At 44.1% G+C, this 25,881-nt stretch overlaps 1 protein-coding gene across 2 annotated transcripts in view; it reads right to left on the bottom strand.

Moving 5' to 3' along the window:
* The window catches only part of LOC113405365 (uncharacterized protein KIAA1958-like), a 103,936-nt gene extending 78,610 nt beyond the window's left edge, over positions 1 to 25,326 (bottom strand). For both annotated transcript variants that reach the window (XM_026646526.1, XM_026646525.1), the window contains exon 1: positions 25,233 to 25,326. The gene's annotated coding sequence lies outside the window, so the exon portion shown is untranslated. The remainder of the gene's footprint in view (positions 1 to 25,232) is intronic.
* Between the last annotated feature and the right edge of the window lie 555 nt (positions 25,327 to 25,881).

Here is a 25,881-nt window from a genome sequence, read left to right as displayed (position 1 = left end):
ACCCCCTACCTGTACCCTGACTGCCCAAAACTTTCTCCACTCCCCCAAGAAGCCCCCCCTGAACTCCCGACCCCCCCCGTTTCTTGACTGCCCCCTCCAGAACCTCCCTGCCCCTTCTCCTGCCACCTTACCCTGCTGCTCACAACAGGGTGTTGGGCTCTGTGCGAGCCGGACACGTGGCTGCGCTCCCCAGCACAACACACAACCCGGTCCCTGGCCCTACACAGTGCTGCTGGAGCGGGGCGCTGGGCTGCCGGGGAGGAGGAGCTGCCGGCTCAGAATGCAGGGAGGGAGGGAGGGAGGGAGGGAGGGAGGGGGGGAGGAGCTCCTCTACAGCTGCTCCGGAGTCCAGCCCCTGACTTTCCTGCAGCCCTCCCAGCCGCTCGCTCTGCTCTGCCGGGGGAGGGGGGAAATCCCGGACATTTTGAGTGATTTACAAATTCCCCCCGGACGCTATTTTTAGCACAAAAAGGAGGACATGTCCGGGTAAATCCGGACGAATGGTAACCCTATGTCATGGAAACACAGTGAGTTGCTGTGGGGTCACCCACAAAAATAAATAAATCATCGTATTTCTAAAGGAATTCATCCATTCTATGTAGGAAACAGAACCCTTCTGCCCCAAAGTCTAGAAAAGAATAGGAGAAATACACTGATGGTTTATTGAGGTCCATCTTCATTTACACTTTACTGAAGAATTTAGCATGTGCATACAACACCACTTAGGAAAATGGTGTCTGTTCGCTAGATAAGACTGTCACCTTTTCTTCACATTTCAAACCCTTTTCAGAGCTTTCTAAGCAGTATGTGAAAATACAGTCTGGGCTCAAACCTAGCTTTAGGGGTGTGTCATGGTGCAAGAAAATGACCCTTCTGGACTGGAAGACATTCGCTGGAAAGAAACCCCACTGCTTCAGGCTCTATTGCAGGGAGTTATCTAGGACCAACAGGGGGTTCAACAAGTTGGTTTGTTTGGCAGGAGACCCTCATAATGCTGCCAATTAACCTGCCAATATACATTGCTCTTCCTTAGGAGCACAGACCAACCACTGAGCTCACAATAAGGATCCTAGCTCAGATAGTTGTGAGGAGCGATTATTCTATGCTTTGGATTATCTACATTTTTGGAGGGGGTACCTTAAAACTGCTGCTGTTAAAGACTACAACAGAAGCATCTGACCTCAGAGGTGAGGTAGAGAACCCAGTGGTGGGTGTTTTGGAATTTGGGATGTTTTGTTTGTTTGCTTGCTTGCTTTTTTCAAATGTTGTTCTGTAAGAGTCTAAAATAAATACAGAATCCCAGAAAGTGGGGTAGACTTTGTTAGAGCATCTGGTGTCTCATTTGCAAAGGGAAACCTGGGCTTTGCTATACAAAGGGAAAAACTGATCTTGGCCACTTTTAAAGATAGTGCAAAACTTATCCAAGATCTGTGTGGTGTAAAAAAGATGACAGAGTGGTGGGGAAGAAAGTACTGTCAGCACTGGAGAAAGATCAAGGAAAGAAGTGACCAATTGAAAGAGAAGATAACTGATTTTTTAGACAAAGGAAATGCAGTAGATCTAATCTAGCTGGATCACAGTAAGGCATTTGATACAGTTCCACATGGGAAATTATTAGTTAAATTGGAGAAGATGAGGATTAATATGAGAATTGAAAGGTGGATAAGGAACTGGTCAAAGAGGAGACTACAACGAGTCAAACAGAAAGGTGAGCTGTCAGGCTTGAGAGAGGTTACTGGTGGAGTTCCTCAGGGATCGGTCCTGGGACCAATCTTATTTAACATTTTTATTAATGATCCATGCACAAAAAGTGTGCTAATAAAATCTGCAGATGACTCAAAGTTGGGAGGTATTGCCAGTATGGAGGAGGACCGGAATATCATACTAGAAGATCTGGATGACCTTGAAGACTGGAGTAATAGAAATGTGATGAAATTTAATAGTGCAAAGTGCAAGGTCATGAATTTAGGGACCAACAACAAGAATTTTTGCTATACACTGAGGACTTATCAATTGGAAGTGACAGAGTAGGAGAAAGACCTGGGTGTATTGGTTGATCACAGGATGACTATGAACGCCACTGATGTGGATGTGAAAAAAGCTAATGCACTCCTAGGATGCATCAGGTGAGGTATTTCCAGTAGAGACATGGAAGTGTTAGTAACATTATACAAGGCACTGGTGAGACCTCATCTGGAATACTTGTGCAATTCTGGTCTCCCATGTTTAAGAAAGATGAATTCAAACTAGAACAGGTGCAGAGAAGACTACTAGGATGATCCAAGGAATGGAAAACCTATCTTATGAGAGGAGACTCATAAGGCATGTTTAGCCTAACCAAAAGAAGGCTGAGTGGAGATATGATTGCTCTCTATAAATACATCAGAAGGATAAATACCAGGGAGGGAAAGGAATTATTTAAGTGTCAATGTGGACACAAGAACAAATGGATATAAATTGGCCATCAGCAAGTTCAGGCTTGAATTTAGGTAAAGGTTTCTAACCATCAGAGGAGTGAAGTTCTGGAACAGCCTTCCAAGGGGAGCAGTGAGGGCAAAACTACCTAACTGGCTTCAAGACTGAGCTTGATAAACTTATGGAGGGGATTATGTGAGAAGACTGCCTACCATGCCATGGTAGGCAATCTGTGACTGCTAGTAGCAAATATCTCCAATGGCTGGTGATGGAACACTAGCTGGGGCGGGCTCTGAGTTACTACAGAGAATTCTTTCCCAGGTGTCGGGCTGGTGGGGCTTGCCCACATGCTCAGGGTCTAACTGATCACCATATTCAGGGTGGGAAAGGAATTTCCCCCTGGGTCAGATTGGCAGACACCCAGGGGGAGGAGGGTGTTTCGCCTTCCTCTGCAGCATGGGGCAAAGGTCACTTGCAGGTTTAAACTAGTGTAAAGGGTGGATTCTCTGTAACTTGAAGTCTTTAAGTCATGATTTGAGGACTTCAGTAACTCAGCCAGAGGTCAGGGGTCTGTTACAGGAGTGGGTGGGTGAGGTTCTGTGGCCTGCAACGTGCAGGAGGTCACACTAGATGATCATGATGGTCCCTTCTGGCCTTAAAGTCTATGCATTTATGAGACGTGCAAGCATTACCAGAGCATGGGAACTGTCATGATACATGCAGAGAATGAAAAGCCAGGAAGTTTTGAAAGAGGCAGAAGGGAAAAACTGGTTGAGAAAAGGTTTCCCACCTAGACTGCAACTTGATCAGCAAACATATGTTAAAGGCTACACTGCCTCATCTAAAGACGGGGTGCATCTACACAGCAGCAGGGAGGGGCAATTCCCAGCTCGGGTAGACATGTTTGAGCTAGCACCTAAAAATAGCAGCATGACCGAGATAACATTGGTGGCAGCTCAGGCTAGTCACTTGAGTACATACCCAGAGGGTTGAGCAGGGTTGTACTCGGGCAGCCAGCCCACGCTGCCTCTTGTGCTGTGATGACTGCACGGCTGTTTTTAATGCACTAACTCAAGCGGAGCTAGTGTGTATCTACCTACCCATGCTTGGAAACACCCTCCCAGCTGCTGTGTAGACATACCCTAACAGGACTCCGGATGCTAAAGATCTGGCAACTCCATCTGACATATCAAAGGCTGCTGAGTGAATGTTTGGATAAAACCTCTGTATAATAATCTTACAGGTTTCGTTGATGGGACTCAGTCAGCAGGTTCAAGGCCAGCATCATCTCTGACAGATGCTTTTCAACCCTGCATAAAATAGCTTGGGTTTTTGCAAATACAATGGAGAAACCAACATACAGTATAATGCAACTGACAGTCACAGACAATGGAGTGCCAGGACGGAAATAGCAATGGTTTTGTGTGTCAGAATGGAGGCATGTTGCCAAGGCGGGTAAAAAACTCTGTGGTTACCTCAAATCAGTCCTATTAATCTTTCATTTTCACTAGTACCAAGTTCACCCTAAGGGCATTTTAAATGAACAGAATCTTATCTGTAAAATCATCACTGAACAGTATGTTGCAAATAAATTTAATATCTTAAACATTCTAAAACAATGTAGCTAGCAAGAAGGGCTTTTGTGGACCAAACTTTTTTTAATCTGCTCCTGAATGGTCTCTTTTTTTATACATTTTTTCAGTGTGATCTGAACATAAAGTCACACATTATCTGTTTGCTGTATCAAAATGGTCAACGTTTGCCACAGCCTGTGCTTAATGGCCATCCCCAAATGATGAAAATGTGAGACACACTTGAAAGATTTTAAAATTTGATAATTTTCTGAGTCCACAATCATGAGTGTATGTCATCTCTAGTTTCATGTGAATGCAATAAGAGGGATCAAATTCAGAGCCTGAAAGTGAGATGTTTCCCTTCTCTTTCTTTTTTCCAGAACATTTGCCTCAAAAGAGAAAATCCATACTTAGTTTGTGAAAATGTAAAAGAATGCTATTGTCGATATACACACAAAATACTATGGAACGCTGATGCTGTTGGTTCTTTTACCAGGCTATCTGAAGTATGCAAAGCCCATGCAGTCGCTCATGCATAAGTGAGAGCACCATTTCTTCCAGAGAGATTTTACTTTTTCAGTGTTGGTTTGTCTTTTTGATTTGTAGGATTTCTCTGACTACAGTACAATTGTCTACAATAAGGAAGTTGGCACAAGGGTAACCAGTGTAAATTTTCTTAATATAGACAAATGCTCAGCTCAGGGGCGAAGTCACAGGTGGGCCTGGGTGGGCCGCGGCCCATGCACTTAACATCCAGGCCCATTCCCCGAGCCCAGGCTCTGCTCCAATCCTAGCACTTGCCCTGCTCAGCCTGCCCCAGGCTCCAGCCAGGGAGTGGGGTTGGGGCACAGGGGCTTGCCTACTCCCCAGCTGGAATGCTGGGCAGATGGAGTGGGGTAAACCCCCGCGCCCCGACCCCTCGCCCCGTCTGGAGTGCTGGACGGGCGGAGCAGGATGAATCCCTGACCCCACTCCCTGGCTGCACGCCTGGGCCCAGAGGGGGTTTTGGCCACAGTGTCCATGGCCTCCCGCAAGGCCAGCTGGACAGGGTGAGGGGAGGCAGCCCTGATCCCTCCTGCCCCATCCCTCTTGCCTCCCCTCCCCCGCCGCGGCATTGACCACCCACCCAAAATCGGGGCCCACCCAAGTGTCCCATCCTGGCTACGCCACTGGCTCAGCTTAAATGTCATGAGTATGGTCACAGATTGCAATTTAGCAGCTATTACACTAAATATAGAGTTACGCTTTTACAGAAAATGAAAACTATTGCAGGAGCTCGCAACTTTTCTGCATGAGGAGGAAACTGCTCTACACTAGAATTTAGATTTTTTAAATATGTATTGTTATATTTTTATTCACAGATGATTTTGAGCAGAGCAAGAGAATTTTTAAAGACCCCGTTCTCAATAAGAGTGAAATTCTAAGCTGTCTTTTAAACCCTGCAACCTTGCAGTTTATGAATAATGGTCAGGAATTTTAGAATGCTAGCAGAACCATGCAGGTCATGCTCTGCAGTTTACCTACAAGGCTCTCTCTTTCAAATGCCAAGCTGGAAAAGATTCTTTAAAAATTGCAAAAAAGAGTACAGACTTGCAAAAATACTGGAAATAGAAGACTAATTTGCGAACAGGCTGGTATCCAACTGTGCATAATAGATCATATGCAGTTAAGTCCCTAAAATAGTTCCTAGACAAGACTTTGAAGTTATATGAAAAAATAGCAACATGAAAGCTCTCCTAGAGATGAGCCAGGATATGGAAAGATTTGCATCCAAATTTAAAGCCAGTTAGAAATATTGGGTAACACACCGTAATCAAGGCCTAATGGATAAAAAATACTTTTAAATCACACCATGCCACTGTCTTTTATATTCCATTAATAACTCTTTACTTATCTCCCTCATAAAGAAAGCACTAGCCTCATCAGCCTTGAAAGTCCTAAACTTTAAGGGATAAAATAGATTATGCCTAAAATTATTAAAATTCGTTCTGTGGAAGTGTGCAAAGGCCCCAGCCAAGACTGAGACCTCACTGTGATCCTTACTCCAAAGAGTTTACAATCTAATCTACAGCCAATCTCCCTCTGGCAGAATTCACTAAGGGAGAAATCCCGAACCCTGTGCCAACATAAGCAGCACACAAGTAGGTACCCACAAGTTTTTGGGAGGGTGTAGAATGCTGTGGCCTATGTAGAAGGATAGGCAGGGACCAGGATGTGGCTTGATTGAGTAGCCACAAATTTCAGTCCTCTCATGGACTGTTTTACATTGGACCAATTCTTGTAAGCCTTCAGTATGCAGACATCAATGGAACTGTGGGTGCTCTGAAAAAATCAGACCACTTCAATAAGAACCTGATCCAATGCCCATTAAAGTCAATGGAAAGGTTCCCATTGACTTTCATGTATGTTAGGTCAGGTACCAAAGACCAGATTTTTAAAAGTATTTAGCCCCATATTCTCAAAGAGATTTAGGTGCCTAACTCCCATTGAAACCACCCCCCCCCTTTGAGGATCTGGGGCTTAAACACCAAAAGATGCAATTTAGGTACCTAGTGGGATTTTCAAAAGGGCCTCTTTAGGCCCCTAATTAAATCTGGTGCTAAATGACTAACTATAGACTTAAACTTTAGGCACCCAGTTTGAAAGATCTGGCCAAAGGACTGCATCTTTGAATTTTTATGCAAGCAAAGCTGCCATTAGAGTCAACGGGACGTTTAGATGTGTCTTGAATGCAGGGTTGGGGCACATCTAAGATCAACAAACACAGAGCATCACCCTATGTCCATTTAGCATCTGTATTTAATGTTGGTTAGCAGTTTGTGATTGCCTGCAGAGTATGTCTACAATGAGACACTCAGGAATAAGAACGCTAGTAAATAATGCTCTCTAATGAAGCTTAGAACCTTCATTCCTTTTGGTAGATTAAACAACTGGGATTCAGAATAACCTGCAGCTTGAGCGGCTGAATGACAAATGGCAAATTTAACAGCACCAGTTAGGTAATGGTACACGACTGGCTAATTAGGTACATTTGCACATCTATTTACCCAATTTGCACACACAGCTGGAGTAATTCTTCATGTAAATTAAATGGACAGTTGAACATGCTTTTTGTGCACCTAACTTGTCTCAATAAAATCTACCCTAGAATATCTAATTAGGAATGAAATTTGAATCTGAGTCCTCAATGTAGCAGTTGGAAAACAGTTGAGAAAAAAGGTCAGCACGGTTAAGAATGCCCACTGGTAGTAGTGCATAAAAGTTGAACACAAAATAGGTCATGGTACTATTCTGCTACATTTTCTCAAACTTCTGCTTGTTTTTTTCAGAAGAACGTATCCAATAAGCTTGGAGAATATCCCCCCTCAGATTCCAGAAAGAACCAGAGAAATCAGAGCTAGTGATTATTTACTTTTATAGAGGGGCATCAGTTACTATAGATTTTAAAAAAATCTTTAATGACACAGGGACACAATGTCCTTCAATACAGTATTTACTAGACTTCTAGAAAGTCACAGCAGCAGATCATGTTTGTGCACATTTGCAAAATAAGGTCAGTTTTCTTACAACTGCAGTTTTTCTGGATTGGAAGCCACTAGAAAAGAGCAGGTGGCAAAATTTCAATACAGGTCCTTAAATGGTGTTTGCAAAATGGGCATGTGTAGAGATAAACAGGTAATTGCTAACAGGCACTGCACGTGGGCAGGCCGGAACTCGTGTGGTGTCAACAACTATGCATTTTGCAATTACAACTATGCATTGTGAGCCTGATCCTGCACATTGTAAGTATAGAGGCTTGTGACCATAGGGGCAGGGTAAAAACTGACAAGGAAGATACAGAGTAGAGATCATGTTTCTGAATTAGTGAGCGCTGGTGTGTGGCCACCAAGCTATTCCTGGCTAGTTTCACAAATAAAAGGGGATTACACACCTGAGCACCTCATTCAAAGGCCGTGAAGCCCAAATCACTCAAGGACATTCCTTTTTTGCTCCTGCCCAATTCCTTTTTTACCCCGAACCCTTGCAAGCAAAAGAGTGGGTGTTCAGGAGGCTTGAGAATTACTACCACTGTACATTCATGTTCCAGGCACAACTTAGCTGCTTAATTTTGCAAATGTAGCTCTAAACACTCATTGCGCCTGCCAGATTATTACTGGGCAGAACCATGTTGCTCAAAAAGCAATAGAGATATAGCCACTAAAATATACAAAGCCCTTTCTGTGGACATATAGATCTTAATAGCTTGGCACCTACCATGCTGAGACTACTGCCCAGAATTCTGACCGGTATCGTCTCTGACCAGTAAGCTTTCCCGTCTTCACTGAAGTGCTGCGGCTGCATCACTGCAACATTTTAAGTGCAGACCTGCCCTTAGATTGTAACCTCATTGGGGGCAGCGTCTGTCTTCTTGTCCTATTTGTACAGCACCTAGCACAGTAGGGCCCTCATCCGTGACTGGGGCTCCCAAGTGCTGCAGCAGTATAAACAAATAAATAATACAACCGTTGTGTAATATTTTATTTTAGAATGCAGTCAGCGCCTTTGAAAAGTTCTTTAGCAACGTGAACCCAATGCACAAAACTAAGAAATACCAAGTCTGATTCCGCACTGCCATGCACCTGGTACAGTCACGGACACCAGTGCAAAGGTGGCACAAAAGGCTACAAAATCAGAATGGCATCATTTTACATCCACCTTCCACAGGTGTAAACAGCACAAGGTGCAATGCAGGGGAGAAACAGACCCATTTTATTTGACAGACAGTCTCCCCTCCAACCCCACAATCAAATTGCGATGGAAGTATAAATGTTGGTAACAAAAAGAAAGCGGATTGGGATGGGCTATTATGATTCGTACCATACGACAACTGACGATATCCATGCTTTGTTTCATCTCATAGTACCACCCATTTTGTTGATATGCTCTAACATTCTGATAGTATGTGTCTTTTCAGTGGTATGTCAGAGGACTGGGTAGCCAATGAGCTGCTTCTTCAGTGGTAATCCTGTTCTGGGTAGACAGTGAATGGCAGGATATGGTGCATTGTGTGAAGACATTAGGCCGACCAGACAGCAAGTGTGAAAAATCAGGACAGGGGGTGGGGAGTAATAGGAGCCTATATGAGAAAAAGACCCAAAAATCGGGACTGTCCCTATAAAATCGGGACATCTGATCACCCTAGAAGACATCATAGTTCTGCTAAGAGTCTTCCCTCACAGTGGAGTGCAGAATTTAAGGACTGATATCAGTTCACATCTAGATGAAGGAGCAATATACCCTCCTCTTAGAGGTTATATTAGAATTACCGACACAATCTTTTCCATAGCATAAACTATGCTACAGCTGTAGAAATAGAGTTGCTGCAAAACACAGCTAGATGAACACGTTTTGTTTTCCAGCCTTCCAAGGGCAAAATTTATTTTAAGCTGGTATGATTGGCAATTTCAACAACAAAAAGTCAAAATCTGTGAAATCACCCTTTCAAATTAAGCTACTTTACTACGCTACAAACATGAGCTCTGAAATGTTACTTGTGATGAAGTGTGAATGCTATCTCTATTGTAATTACATCTGTTTGTAACTAAACTACTGATAATTGTCAATGAAAACAACCAAGTTGAAACAATGCTCTGAAATGCTTTTTAAAATGCAACCCGTGTTTGGAAGTTCAAGCATCCTGAATCATGTTTGCAAACAAGAGGCCAGACTCAATAAGGCTGGCACAGGGACATACATGGCACATTTCCGTGTGCCAATCTGGCCTATTGCACTCCAGGAGACGTTCTACTAAAGAAGGACTTAGTACCCCACTTGCCTCTCTCAGGGCTTACAAAGAGGTTGGGGAGGGAGAGAACAAATTGAAGTCCTGTGGGGAGTTCCTATGGAGCCGTGCCAATGCAGGCCGAAGTGGGGATGAGCGGCCTTGTCCCTTTCCCGGCCGATGCTGCTCAGTTTTTGTCCAGTGTTAACCCCAATGTGTCTCGGGTATGGAGGAGTAATCGCCCCCATGCTGGATTTGCTATCTCTGGGGCCGTCTGCTGGCACAGACCCTCAAGTGACTTTGTCCTACAAAGATGGTCATTCAAACAAAGACCCACTCTAACTTCCTGTTTGCTATCTATGCACAATCACAGCACATATCAAGAGGAAGAGAAAGAACTGATCAAGTTGTGAAATGAACAACGCTATTTTAAATCTGGATTCATGGGACAACAATGAATTACCATCCATTTTGCATTCAAACTGTTTTTACCGCAGACAGTTTTGGGTCCTGGTTTTTGGTCCCAAAGTGGAATCTGATCTCTGAGAGCTGTTTCTATGGCTTATTCTTACACTGTTGAAAAACCCATTCTCAGTCACTCTTGCTAAGATGACACAAATTTAGGGAGAGGTTTTTACCATCCACCAGATAGATCCATTTAAAACTCAGAGCTTTCGGTAAACCATGATGAGCTAACTCAGCCATGCAGTGTGGTGCGTTCCCAACATGAAGAAAGTGGATCTCTCTTCAGTATCTCCCCCATTCATTTTCCTGCAGTAAAACTCCACTGATTTCCATGAAGCTTCTCCTGATTTACATGTCTGTAAGGGAGATTGGAATCAGGTCTATAGTCTCACTGCCCATGTGACCCTTTCTACGTATTCCAGGGTCAAACAATTCTCGGAATATCTTGCAATTGATCATTCATACTCGGTTGGAGGGTACTTTCACTTCATACACCCCAACAAGTAATTAGATCATACTGGCCCCAGCATAGTTTTTTAGGCTCTGGTTACACTATGAGGCTTGCTGGGCTTAAATTCTGTGGTGGTCCAGGTTATGACCCACTTTAGTTTGGCCTAAGTAGATGAGGCAAACCGTGTTAAAAATCAGATTTAGAGCCACACCATGGCCATGACATACTAGGCTGGAGCCTAACCCTGAAGTCTGCAAAGCAAACACCCCTCCCACTGAAGTCAATGGAAATTTAGCCTGCTTAATATGTGCCAGATTGGAACACACTGTCTGAGAAATACGGTAGTTCTAAAATGGACACATACAAAAATAAAGCCATGTAGAGCATTTTAAAAGGCTTGTGTTTAGAATAACTGTTGAGCTGAAGATTAATTCTGCCAAAACCAAAAAGCCAACAAATTAAAAACTCCTGTCTGCTGACTTTTAAAAGATGCTAGATAGCAATAATGACAATTAGAAAGGCCGTCTCTCGGCAACACAGCTGTGCAAGTTAAACACTTTGCAGCTAAGAACAGCGTGCTCAACAAACAAAAACACAGGAAAGGCATCTAGATGTTGGCTCTCAGTGTCTTCAATATGCAAAATAAATAAATGGGGTGAGGTAAAAGGAGTGTTTGGGGCAAACATTTTCTGGCAAACAGCATTATTTTGGACATCATCCGAAAGGTGAGGATGTGATTGAATCGCACAGTCTCAAAGGGTGCAGCATAGACCACTCTGGTCTGCCTTCAGCTGGAACTCCTGGACTCCACTGAAGTTAATGGAGCAGCACCCATTTACACCAGCAGAAAATTTGGCCCATTGACCCTGAGTCCAGCACAGTCCGAGCTACTGCTGGGCAGAGTGTGGAGTTGTAATTTAACAGAGTCTGGACCCAAAAGCACAAGATAAAGTTACAGCAGGAAAAGCAAGTTTTGCTATTCCCTAATTCAATCCCACCACGTTTTTTTTGGAGGGGGGGGGTTTAAGGTCAACCTGGTGGAATGAGATGCTATCAAGTCATACGCCTCCCCCTCCCCAGTTTCACATCACAGAGCTGAGTATCATGTTGACAAACTTCTACCCGGTTCCAATCACATGGTGACTTTTAAAATGGACTTCCTTATCTGATGTGTGCAGTGTTGTTGAAGCTGGGTTGGTCCCAGGAAATTAGAAAGATAAGGTGGGTGAGGTAATATCTGTTATTGGACCAACGTAGAAGGACCCACCTTGTCTTCCTTACCCAAGTAATTCAGAACAAATACAGACCCTGCCTGCCTGCCTGCCAAAGGAAAGCTGTGCAACCACAAATCACAGTCACATCTCAGATGAGCAGCTTTAGGTGCCGGGCTAAACGAGTGTGTCCATTTTTTTTTTTATTACTGTGCAATTTACATGCTTAAATACCAATCCAACTGTTTCCTCTGGCCAAGGAATTTAATACAGGTTGAACCTCTCTAATCCGGCACTCCCTGTAGTCCGGCATAGGCATCGACTCCGTGGGTGCTCCGGGGCTGGAGCACACACAGGGAGAAATTAGTGGGTGTGGAGCATCTACCAGTGCCAAGCGCCCACCTCTGCCCTCCTCCCCCGCACCTCTTGCACACCAGTGGCCCCGCGCTTACCAACTCCTCCTCCTCCCTCCCAGTGCTTCCGGAGTGCCGTGATCTGGGGCCGACAGCTGGGACCCTGGGCAAGGGGCCAGCGGCTGGGACCTAGGGCTGGCATCGGAGACCCCGGGTGGGGTCCACGCTGGGCATAAAGCCTGGGGGTGCTGCAGCACCCCCTGCACCCCTACTTCCCGCTGGCACTCTGCATTGACCTCCCGTGATTCGGCAAATTCTCTGGTTCGGCACCAGTCAGGTCCCGAGGGTGCCAGACTAGAGAGGTTCAACCTATAGAAACTGAAGTCACAAATTAAGGTTGTACCACAACCTGAAAAAAAGTCAGGAAAATCAAAATTAAGGAAGGAATGTTAGCAAAAAGCCCCCAAACTGAATTTATTAAATTACATCGATCGAGAAAACAATGCTGATGCCATGTGCTAGGCACCTTTCAATGACGACAGAGGACAGGATCATTGGTCTTAGTTGTAAGATTTTTCTTTGTATAGTTTATATCTGACTAAATACATATATGAAGCATATGGAAAAGTTAGAGAAAATGTTAACAATTAGCACACTGAAAAAAAAACCAGAATCCTGTCTAACTTGAAATTCATTAATCAGCTTTCAGTGATGCTCATGCCCACTGAGAATGTCTAAGTACCTCTATGGCCCCCTTCACCACAGTATCTGAGTGCTTCAAAGCATTATTGATTTTATCATTCCTACTCATGGGTGGGGAATGGAGGCACGGAGAGATTAAGTGGCTTGCCCAAGATAACACAAAAGATCTGTGGCAGAGGCAGGAATGAAACCAGATCGCCTTTGTCCCAGTCCAATGCTTTAATCACAAGGTCATCCATCCTTTTTGTAAAACAATCGTAGAGTCCTTTACTCTAACCTGGGGGTGGTTAAAGGTGCAAGAAGGGAGGAATTGTCCATCTCAGACCATAGTGGGACTGGAGCCACTGTGCTGAGGCTGCTCTGGTCCTAACAGTCCCCTAGGGGTGAAGAGAGGAGGGAGGTTAGTGGAAACTTTGGCCCCTCCTCCAGTTCTCCCAGTGTCAGGTCACTCAGAAAGTCCTGCAGGTGGCGTCTCATGACACACAGGTGGTGCACAACTCGAGCCCCACACAGTCACAGCAGAACCACATTGGTTCCACTGCCAAAGGTTCCTCCACACTCCTGGAGACAGAAGAGACAGGATTTCTCCTTACGAGAGTAACTGGTGGTCCACAGAGATCTGCAGCTCAGTTGCTTAGTTCCATGTCATGCCTGGCATAAGTGAGCCTCACATCAGTGAAAGCTCCCTTGTGAGCATACATTTTTGAGTGGTGTACAATAGATTTGCTTATTTAGTCACACTTGCTTCGCTGGCAACGAGAGCCCTTGCAACACCTAATACACACTGGGCCAAATTCGGTGTTAATTTATAGCCCATCATAACCAATTGTGCACATCACATCATTTGAATGATGGCACAGGCTGTAAGTCAGGATAGAATTTGGCTCAAGACACGAACTGGACTTGTCAGTACTACTCACTTCATACAGTAGAATGTGAGCTGTGTGCGCATAGACATATCTAGGACTACCTTTGTAATGCTTGCAGAATTGATCAAAGATGCCTTATCACACAAAACAAAGATTATCTAGTTTCTAGCTAAATTTCTCCATTAACTATGGGTAAGGCTAAGATTTTTGTCATGGTTATTTTTAGTAAAAGTCACAGACAGGTCATGGGCAATAAACAAAAATTCACGGAAGCTGTGACCTGTCTATGACTTTTGCTGCTGTGGCTCCATGGTATCGCCCACCACCATGGTGACTGGGAGCTGTGGGGTTCCCCCTCTGCCCGCAGCAGCGGGGAGCTGCAGGGTGACCATATTTCCCAAAGAGAAAATGGGACACCCCAGCCACTCGCCTGAGGCATCCACCTCCCCCCGCCCCGCACGAGGCTGTTGCCCATCGCTGGAACCCTGCCAGGGCCCCGCTGGCTGTCAGCTCCAGAGTCCTGCAGCCCCTGGGGCTGAAGCAGAGAATGTCACGGATTCAGTGACTTCCATGACCTCCATGACATAAACGTAGCCTTAACTATGGGGAATAATCTGGCACCACGACAGGGTCTGGATTTTCACTTCTCACAGCCAGTTCCACAGCCTTCCACAACCTGTCCACCCACAACTGCCTGCAACATTCTCTGAGCCCACTTCATCCCCGGCTTGTTCAATGTCCCCTGATGGACATGCTAGGCAAGTAAGGGTAAAATAGGGTGTGTACTCTGATTTAACCATTTTCCCTCCTTCACACATGCAGGGTTACTGTATGGTCCGCCTCAACGTAATAAACAAGTGTGTCCCAAGCATTTAAAATTAATCCCTTTCTCTTCCTTCTCTCCAGCTTGATGTGTCATGTTTTCCTCTGGTTTTGCCCCCAAACCATTACACATATCCCTTTGTCTTAAAGGTGTAGCTTCCTAGAGACCTCTTCTCCAAAGAGACAGCTCTGCACGGCCCCCAGGAGTCTGTGAATGCTGCTCCATGCTTCCACCAGAAAGAGTCACTAAGAAGGTATTTGAGGTTACTCTCTTTGTCCTCTCTGCTGTGTGTTCTGCTTCCACAACCCTCCTAGCTTTCCTAAGCACCAGGGAAGGAGTGTGGATTCACATGTGAAAAGTTGCAACTAGACAGCCAGGGCACCACCGTTTAGTTGTTCACATAAAATGTTTTTGTTACATTTTTGTACCACTTGGTTCTTGTAGTTGGTTTAAGGTTTCCTCACCTTTTTTTTGTTGTCACTGGAGCCTCCCCCATGATGGACTGACAGATTGACCTGAAAATCAGCCTGAACTGTTTGTAGAAAGTTTTTTCCAAACTTTTTTGCTCCATCTGGAGATGCACACGTTTTACCAGGGCTACAGTACATCATGCATTTTGAATTTGAGCCTGGCTAACTGCAATAGATCACACGGGACAAGTCACATATATTTTTCCTGTGTCCGTCATTGGCTGAGCCTATCCCATGTGATTGGGAGTGTCAGCCTAGCTCTGCAGAAGGCATTTTCTGGTAATTACAGAGATCAGATGCAATTTAGTTGTGCTCTCTGATCCAGGTGGAAGAGCTAGAGGAAATTCATTTCCTCTCGCCTTCATGTCTGTCTGAGTGACCTATAACATTGCCCCTACTGCAATTCCCCATTTATAGGAAACTGTCTCATTATTCATTGATATTTTTGGTTCATGTAATAATTCTAGCCCAGTTTTACAAGGGGAAATCTCTTTTCCTTGAATCAGAGTTCTGTTCCATCAGTGAATCAGAAAACTAGCATGTCAAACCTGGGCTTTGCCTTTGCATTCAACAGTGCGACGCAGCCACAGGAAAAACATTTATTAAAATGCAAACATTTTCACATTTCAGAATGTGTGAACTTGGAAGGGATTGCACAGGTCTAGAAAAACATATCACAGAACCACCTAGATTCCTTCTGTTATCCTATAGTACCTATTATCTGACAGGTAGAAAGGAAGGGCAGTCTCATGGTTACAGCGCTTGCCTTGCAGTTGCAAGACCAGGATCCAATTCCCCACTCTGCCATGTTTGACTTTGGGCAAGTCACTTTGTCTCTCTGTGCCTCTGGTCCCCATCTATAAAATAGGGGAAATATTTCTGTGCCACAAAGAGTACTGCTACATGCCACAAGGAGCCACAACAGTACTTCCCTTACCCCACCCAACAATACAGTATTGTTAATCTTTCCAGCTATCCTCTTAGCCCGGCAAAAGAGTCTGTCCTATCTTGGGGCCTCTCCTTTTGTTCCTCCAGGCCCACGAACATGATACAGTTCTGCGGTGACCTAGAAGCCTACTTTCGACGTCTCCGACTCAAAGAATATTTCCAACACACCTCTGGACAACATACAACCCACAGAATCCTTCCTACCAGCACTACAAAAAGAAGGATTCTGCGTGGACTCCTCCTGAAGGTCGAAACAACAGACTGGACTTCTACATAGATTGCTTCCGTCGACGTGCTCGGGCTGAAATTGTGGAAAAGCAACATCACTTGCCCCATAACCTCAGTCGTGCTGAACACAACGCCATCCACAGCCTCAGGAACAACCCTGACATCATAATCAAAAAGGCTGACAAAGGAGATGCTGTCGTCATCATGAATAAGTTGGAATATGAACAAGAGGCTGCTAGGCAGCTCTCTAACTCCACCTTCTATAGGCCATTATCCTCTGATCCCACCGAGAATTACCAAAAGAAACTGCACCATCTGCTCAAGAAACTCCCTGAAAAAATCACAGGAACAAATCTGCACAGACACACCCCTAGAACTCCGACCATGGGTATTCTATTTGCTACCCAAGATCCATAAACCTGGAAATCCTGGACGCCCCATCATCTCAGACATTGGCACCCTGACAGCAGGACTGTCTCACTATGTGGAGTCTCCTCAGGCCCTACGCTACCAGCACTCCCAGCTATCTTCGAGACACCACTGACTTCCTGAGGAAACTACAATCCATTGGTGATCTTCCAGAAAACACCATCCTGTCCACTATGGATGTAGAAGCCCTCTACACCAATATTCCACACAAAGATGGATTACAAGCTATCAGGAACAGTATCCCCGATAATGTCAGAGCTAACCTGGTGGCTGAACTTTGTCCTCACCCACAACTATTTCACATTTGGGGACAATATATACCTTCAAGTCAGCGGCACTGCTATGGGTACCCTCATGGCCCCACAGTATGCCAATATTTTTATTGCTGACTTAGAACAACGCTTCCTCAGCTCTCGTCCCTTACTCTACTTGCGCTACATTGATGACATCTTCATCATCTGGACCCATGGTAAAGAAGCCTTTGAGGAATTCCACCATGATTTCAACAATTTCCATCCCACCATCAACCTCAGCGTAGACCAATCCACACAAGCGGTCCATTTCCTGGACACTACTGTGCTAATAAGTGATGGTCACATAAAAACCACCCGATACCGGAAACCTACTGACCGCTATACTTACCTACATGCCTCCAGCTTCCATCCAGGACACACCACACGATTCATTGTCTACAGCCAAGCTTTAAGATACCACCGCATTTGCTCCAATCCCTCAGACAGAGACAAACACCTACAAGATCTCTATCAGGCATTCTTAAAACTACAATACCCACCTGCTGAAGTGAAAAAACAGATTGACAGAACCAGAAGAGTACCCAGAAGTCACCTACTACAAGACAGGCCCAACAAAGAAAATAACAGAACACCACTAGCCGTCACCTTCAGCACCCAACTAAAACTTCTCCAGCGCATCATCAAAGATCTACAACCTATCCTGAAAGATCTTGGGAGACAGACCTGTCCTCGCTTACAGACAGCCCCCAACCTGAAGCAAATACTCACCAGCAACCACACACCACACAACAAAAAACACTAACCCAGGAACCTATCCTTGCAACAAAGCCCGATGCCAACTCTGTCCACATATCTATTCAAGTAACACCATCATAGGACCTAATCACATCAGCCATGCCATCAGGGGCTTATTCACCTGCACATCTTCCAATGTGATATATGCCATCATGTGCCAGCAATGCCCCTCTGCCATGTACATTGGCCAAACCGGACAGTCTCTACGCAAAAGAATAAATGAACACAAATCTGACATCAGGAATCACAACATTAAAAAACCAGTAGGAGAACACTTCAACCTCTCTGGTCACTCAGTAACAGACTTAAAGGTGGCAATTTTGCAACAGAAAAGCTTCAAAAACAGACTCCAAAGAGAAACTGCTGAACTTGAATTAATATGCAAACTAGATACCATTAACTTAGGCTTGAATAGAGACTGGGAATGGCTGAGTCATTACACAGATTGAATCTATTTCCCCATGTTAAGTATCCTCACACCTCTTGTCAACTGTCTGAAATGGGCCATCTTGATTATCACTACAAAATTTTTTTTCTCCTGCTGATAATAGCTCATCTTAATTAATTAGCCTCTTAAGAGTTGATATGACTACTTCCACATTTTCATGTTCTGTATGTATATATATCTCCTTACTCTATGTTCCATTCTATGCATCTGAAGAAGTGGGCTGTAGCCCACGAAAGCTTATGCTCAAATAAATTTGTTCGTCTCTAAGGTGCCACAAGTACTCCTGTTCTTTTTGTGAGGATAAACACATTAATATAAGTGATGCATGCCTATACAACAATAATGGAAGACATGTAAGAACCTAGCTAGATAATTATCCATTAAATAATTTAGCAGGAAATGCTAGTATTTTGATTATGAGAATCTACTTCAATACTTTTTTTATTTTTTTCGTGCACAAGTGAGATTTAAGTCCAGGTACAGTAGCTCTTTCTTCAAATGCCCACTTCTGTTTGTGCTTTTGAGATATGCTCTCTGGAATTTTAGGCCCACACCTCCATTAGATAAAGCCAGGAAGCATGTGCCTTTAAGGATGTCTTTACTAAGTCACGTCTAACATTAATTTATTGTCTCCAGAAGATTTTGAGAACTTCCCTGCTGTTTCATGAGTTATGATTTCTGTCTTCTCTCATCATCCCTCTAAGGATATGATTGACATTTATCGATTCATAGGATACAGTCAAAGCATATATCATAACTGTTAAAATCTCTCCCCCTTTCCCAGTTTATCGTAACTTCAAAATAGCTTGAAATTGAAACGTCTTCTTGCAGATATTTCCCCCTTTTTTGGTACATGAATTCTGGTTTGTTATTGTAGGGTTAATCATAATTGCTGATTTTTTTAATACCATCAGCCCCTGAAGGACAGCACCGTGTTTACTAAGGACTAACTTTTTAACTCCAAGTAGAAACACTGATTTTAAATTATAGCATTTCTCAGAGAAACAATAACTAATCCAAACATGCACTAACGCAACAGTAGAAGTTTTTAAGTCAATTTAATTTTGTCTGCATCAGCTATTGCAGGAAGTTAAAATAGCCCCCATTCCTCCCTGCCATATAGACAGGGAGTATCTGATATCATGCAGATGGTGGCAGTATCAGGTATCTGCTGCACGCTTATATTAGATACAATAAATAATACACGACTAATGCAAAATATCAATTTCATTCTGTTCCTAGTTACTTGAGACCGCACCACATGCATTACCTTATCTCTAACTCAGTGCAACACATCTGCCCAAACCCATCACTGCATACTGAATTAAATTTCCTTGGCAGTAATATTATTATATATGCAACACGTTTACCTAGTGCTGTCTCTTCTATTTTCTATCTTAAGTGTCTTGAAAAAGTAAAAACAATTTCATTTGCTGCCTACTCAAATACTTTCCACTAAACAACCGAATGGGTCAAACCATGTGAAAAATGGTAACGTCGTTTTCTTTTGTCAATCTCCAGAAACCTACCAAAACAAGACATTGTTGTTCAAATAAGATGTCATATCAGCAGAAATCTTACGCTGACATCCTACTAAACTCCTTACCGTATAATTGTAAACACAGAGAAAGTGATATACACAGATTAGCTTTCAGAATATGCGGTATATTATTCCACTGACTGAGAGGATAATTAAGGACAGAATTGTGCAACACTTGAACGAATATAACCTGATAAGGTCAAACCTGTGTGGCTTGTGAAAGGGAAAGTTGTTAGTCTCTAATGAGATCTCAGAAACAGTTAATAAACGTAGCTAAAGGTGGATAAAATGGATGAAGGTGAGCCACTTGGTCTTTTAGCTTTTAATAAGATATCTTATAAAGAGATTATGAAGAAAATACAGAAAAGGTTCAACTTTATGAATTAAAATTGTTTAAGTGATGGGAACAGAGGACCTGTCCACACTATAAGGACCATGCTAGCATGTGATGCTCTCCACTAGTTAGGAGAAGAGTTAGAACTCACTCACTCCTATGTCCAGTCTGCATAGAGAAAACATCTCTAGAAGTGCATTACGGACCTGGGCTTACCCTAGGCTAAAATGCAGTTCCACAATCATGTTTTCCCATCCATAACAGTAGTAGGTAAAGAGCCACGTAAGAATGTGGAACCCCCTAGTGCAGGGGTGAGCAAACTACAGCATGCGTGCCGGATCAGGCCCCTCAGGGCTTTGGATCTGGCCCGCGGGATTGCCACCCCCATGGCGCTGCGGGCCTTGTGCCACTCCTGGAAGCGACCAGCACCATGTCCCTGCGGCACCTGGGGGAGGGGCAAAGGGCTCCATGCACTGCCCTCGCCTGCAGGCACCACCCCCTGAAGTTCCCATTGGACAGGAACGGGGAACCGTGGCCAATAGGAGCTTCGGAGGAGGTACCCACGGCGAGGGCAGCCCACAGGGTCAGCCACTTCCGGGAGCGGTGCGGGGCCAGGGCAGGCCCCCAGTGTGCACCGCTGCCACCCCAGAGCTACACCAGGTAAGCGGCGCCAGGCCAGAGCCTGCACCCTGAACCCCTCTTGCATCCTGCACCCCAACTCCCTGCCCTGAGCCCCCTGCTACACCCTGCCTACACCCCGACCCCCTGCCGAACCCCACACCCCTCCTGCACCCCAACCTCCTGCCCTGAGCCTCTTCCTGCACCCCACACCCCCTCCTGCACTCCAACCCCCTGCCCCAGCCTTACATTCATGGCCCTGCATGCAATTTCCCCACCCAGATATGGCCCTTGGGCCAAAAAGTTTGCCCACCCCTCCCCTAGTACATGGTTTTATGCCATGGTTATCACAGACAGACCAAGGATAAAGGTGAACAACTCCTCCTCCGCATGGGGAGGCCTGTGCACGTTAATAGTGAAAGTCCCTGGATGGTATTGGGATGGTATTGGATATTTAGGCCCCAAGTGCTCATCTCATGAGGTCTCTCTCAAAAGATTTCTCCCCAACCATTGTATAATGGGGCAGAGTTTCCTTCTCCCCCACCCCCACCGCCATAGTGGTCCTGGCGGAACAGCAGGAAGCCATTTTCATCCACATGGAAGCCCTGTGCTCTCTGTACTGCCAGGGCTTCCCCACACATCTCGAGGCTGCCCCAGGCACTCTCCTCAGAGGTCATTCCCTCACTGGGAGTGGGGAAGGGCACAGAAAGTTAATACAGGCTAGGACTGTATTCACTGGGTGGGGGAATTCTCTATAACATTGGAGTTAGGATGATGCATGTGCCACAAGCCCCCTCCCTCTTCAGTAGGCCCATGGACAAAGGGGAACTCTGCTGCAGAGAGAGCTGACACCCCTTTCCGCACAGGAGACATGTGATGCACTAGTAGATGGCCCCCTTCATGCTCATATGATTGTCTCCATATTGATTAATGACTTGGAGGAGGAATGCGAGTTGGTCATCTCAACATGCAGGATCCTCTACAGAAAAAGTCTGGAGGGCCAACTTAGATAGGCTCAGTGAAGCCGTCCGCCCAGTGCACATGAGCAGTTAAGAAAGGGCACTAAAAGAAAGAGGTAGGAAATCTAATAATATTAAATTGAACCAAGGTGCATCTCACGTCATGCGAATGGAAAGTTTTACTTAAAAAAAACCAACCCACAATATTTGCTTAAAGAGATACTGAGGAAACTAAAAAGACCCAAAGGGCAGGAAGAAAGATGGTTAGAGGAATGGCAAAACCCTATGGCTATTAAACTAGAAAGGAGAAGATTTAGAGCGGACTTGACTAAAGTAGTCAAAGTGTTAAATAGGACAGTGAAAAAACATCAGCCCTGCAGCTCACGCTGCCCCACAACACCAGAACAAGAGATTAGCACATTCAGAACAAATAAAAGAAAACCCTGCTGTAAGCAGTGCACAGTACTGTCCACCTGCGGAATTTATAAATTTTACAGGCTACTCAAAGACATGGTGCAGCTAGATTTTTCTTGCATAAATGTTGTATTCACCTTTGCAACTTTTTAATGCCCATAAAGGCACGGCAATAACAATAATTAATACTAATGTCATAAAATCCATAGCCAAACCTCCACAAATCTAAGTAAGAAGTGTGTTCGCCCTGTACATCTACCCAGTACCCAGTTCAGATACATGGGCAGGGAACTAGCATCGGGCTTTGGCCATAAGCAAATTGGCAGGAGAGAGATCACTTGATCATTGCCTGTTAGGTTCACTCCCTCTGGGGCACCTGGCATTGGCCACTGTCGGTAGACAGGATACTGAGCTAGATGGACCTTTGGTCTGACCCGGTACGGCCCTTCTTATGTTATGTTCTTATGTTCTTAAATTACTGGAGTGAGGAGAGAAGCTTCCACTGAAGCATTGAGTGTTGGCTTCTGCTTCAGGCAGGGAGCCCGAGTAGATGAATAAATTGGCTGATCCAGTAGGACAAGTTCTGTGTCCGTATAAAACATTTTACGTTTTTTAAATAAATAGAAAGCAAAGAATTCTGGTAGAATTTATAACGATCAATCGGCAAACAATCAGCAATCATACCTGTTTTTTATTTCTCTCATTTTAATCCTCATTGTACTACCCTATTTAAATACTTTTTCAAGAGTTAAATGGCCTGTAAAAACCAAGAGCTAATCTAACAAAGCAGCACAATTTAATTAGTAGCTAAGAGGACAGTATACATGAGAAAAATAGTTTTCAGTGTCTGATTGAAAACCAGGTCACTTAGCTTTATGGGGTTAACTAGCCAACAGGAAAGTATTTGATGTTAACACAAAAACAAAACAAATTTCCAATGTTTAATAATGCATAGCTATATGGCTCTAAGCTGCTATTTCTCCTTGGTTCCCAGCTCACTGAAACAATTTTTATCCATCTTTATGAGATTGTACATATGCATACAGTGAGAGCAGTCTATTAAAGCAGATGCAGTGTATTTAAAAGTGCTCAATTAAAGTATGGAATGTTTCTTGTAAATTAATGCCCTATTGAATAACCATCTTCCATACGAAATTGTCTGTTTCTATATTCCAACAATGCTCTACTATCATGCATAGCAGCTTCAAAATATAATTTAAATGCAAGGCTCAATGTAATGAATATTCCCTCATTTCAAAAGAACTGTAAAGTCTATTTTTTATGTGCCAGATAGCTTTTTGTGGCTGCACCACTACCAAGGCCTGCCTTACTCCTCCAGAGCGTGATCAGAGTGCTCTGCATTTCAGAACAGATTAATTAGACACAGGAGCAAATAGAAGAATGAAAAAAAGTGTATATATTCACAGATAATTTGGCAATTGACAGGAAAAATAATTCCCTGGTGACATTGTTCACTAATATTATTTGACCAGTTCTACCACATACACACTACTGACTTCAGTAGGACTACTCACACACTTAAAGTTAAGCATGTCCTTAAGTGCTTTGCTGGACTGGAGCCAGCGTGCTCAGCACATTGTAGGATTGAACCTATACTGCATTTACAGATAGCCAAGTCAGTGAAACTGATTTATGGGGTAGAGATGGGAGAGAAAACAGAAGAATATAGAGAATAAATCTAAGTAGTACTTTTACACTGGAAATCAAGAATGTCAATATTCATACAGCTAAGGTATCCAGCCAATTCCCCACAGGCATATAATCTTTAGTCTGTCATTATCATCCCAATAGATTTACACAACCCATTCAACAAAACTTTAACCACCCTGTTTGGTTGTTAAATCAATATATGGTGTTGGATATATTTTGGGGATATGTATGTTGTTTATTAAATGTATAGTATAAATTTCAAAGGTAGTAAAATCTGAAAATGTACCATTAATAAAATTCTTAGGAATATTACTCCATGAAGGGAAGTTGTGTGGATGGGAATGGGGGGTGTCTGGTAGAATAAAAAATTACTAATATTTTTATACCAGTTTTTCCCAAACTTGGGACGCCGCTTGTTCAGGGAAAGCCCGTGGCGGGCTGGGCTGGGCCGGTTTGTTTACCTTTCGCGTCCGCAGGTTCGGCCAATTGCAGCTCCCACTGGCCGCGGTCGCTGCTCCAGGCCAATGGGAGCTGCTGGAAGCGGCGGCCAGTACGTCCCTCGGCCCGCGCCGCTTCCAGTAGCTCCCATTGGCCTGGGAGCAGCAGACTTTCAAGGATGCCCTGCCAAGAAATCAGTATGCAAGAACTGCAACAAAAAAAGACATTTTGCTAAAGTCAGTAAGTCTGCCAGCAGTGTTGCATCTGGAGTCTTCACACATGAGGATGATGGTGAACTGAATCCTGATGGTGTTTGGAATGTGAGAGGAGATCACCACACCACCAAGTGTGAGTTAATGGCCTTGAGAGGAGGACATTAGTGGATTCTGGTTCTGCTTACACTAGAATTCCCAGCCACCTTTAAACTGTGCTATTTTCCAGCTCCTAACTGAGTTGCATCCTCCAGACAAATACCCCAGAGGGTATGGTGCATCTCCCAACCCCACCAATGGTCTTTTTTGCAGCTGCTCTCAAGTACAAAGGCGATAATACCGGAGGGGAAATCTATGTAGTCCAAAAGGCAATTTCTAGTTTAGGAAAGAATCATCAAGGGATCTTCAGATGATATTAGATCTGAATAGTACAGAACCTGTCCTGCAAACTGAGGATAGGCTACAGCCAGGAATTGTCTCTGACTTTCCAGAAGTTTTCACTGATACCACAGGTGTAGCAAAAAAGTTCAAAGCACAAGATCCAGCTAAAAAACAAAGTGGTGCCTGTATAGCATAAAGTGCGAAACATACCAATTGCATTGAGACAACCACTCAATGAGGAGATTCTGAAACTATGCAAAGCAGAGATCATTGACCCAGTTGATTCATCAGAATGAGTTTCTCCTGTCATTGTTGCCAGAAAGGCTAATAGTGCTATCTGCATGTGTGTGGACTTGAGAGCGCTAAACTTCAACATGTGGATTGCCATCCTCTACCCAACATCAACAAAATGCTGCTCACCTTGAAGGAGGCAAGAGTCTTTACAACCCTTGATTTATCCACCGCTTACCTCCAGATCCCCTTAATGGAAGAATCCCGCAAGTACACAGCTTTCATCACTCCAGAAGGTTTGTTCCAATTCAAGCGGATGCCATTTGGGTTAGTCGCTGCAGCACCCGTATTCCAGAGAATGATGCATGGGATCTTTGGAGAGACAAGGGGCATTACTTACTTTCAAGATGACATTCTAGTTTATATGCAGTGTCGTTGTAGCTCTGTTGGTCCCAGGATATTAGAGAGACAAGGTGGGTGAGGTAATATCTTTTATTGGACCAACTTCTGTTGGTGCAAGAGACAAGCTTTCAAGCTACACAGAGCTCTTCTTCAGACCAATAAAAGAAAAGCTGGATATTACCTCTCCCACCTTGTCATTCTAGTGTATGGCAAAGATGTATCCAAACATGATGTCATCCTAAAATAGGTTCTAGAAAAACTTTGGCCACATGGACTTACCAACAGCAACAAGAAATGGCAATTCTGTACAATCTGACATATCTAGTACACACATTCTCTCAGAATGGCATACAACCAAAAGAAGACCTGGTGAAAGCCATTCATGATTCACCAGAGCCTGACAACAAGGACTAATTTCAATCCTTCTTGGGACTGTGTGAATACTACTCTGTTTTTACAGCAATTTACTATAAAAGTAGTTCCTT

Source organism: Terrapene carolina, unplaced genomic scaffold, assembly GCF_002925995.2.
Source record: "Terrapene carolina triunguis isolate 2854851 unplaced genomic scaffold, T_m_triunguis-2.0 Scaffold35098, whole genome shotgun sequence".
Classification (NCBI taxonomy): Eukaryota; Metazoa; Chordata; order Testudines; family Emydidae; genus Terrapene; species Terrapene triunguis.
Note: the sequence above shows the minus strand (reverse complement) of the source record. Positions and strands in the feature narration are given on the sequence as shown.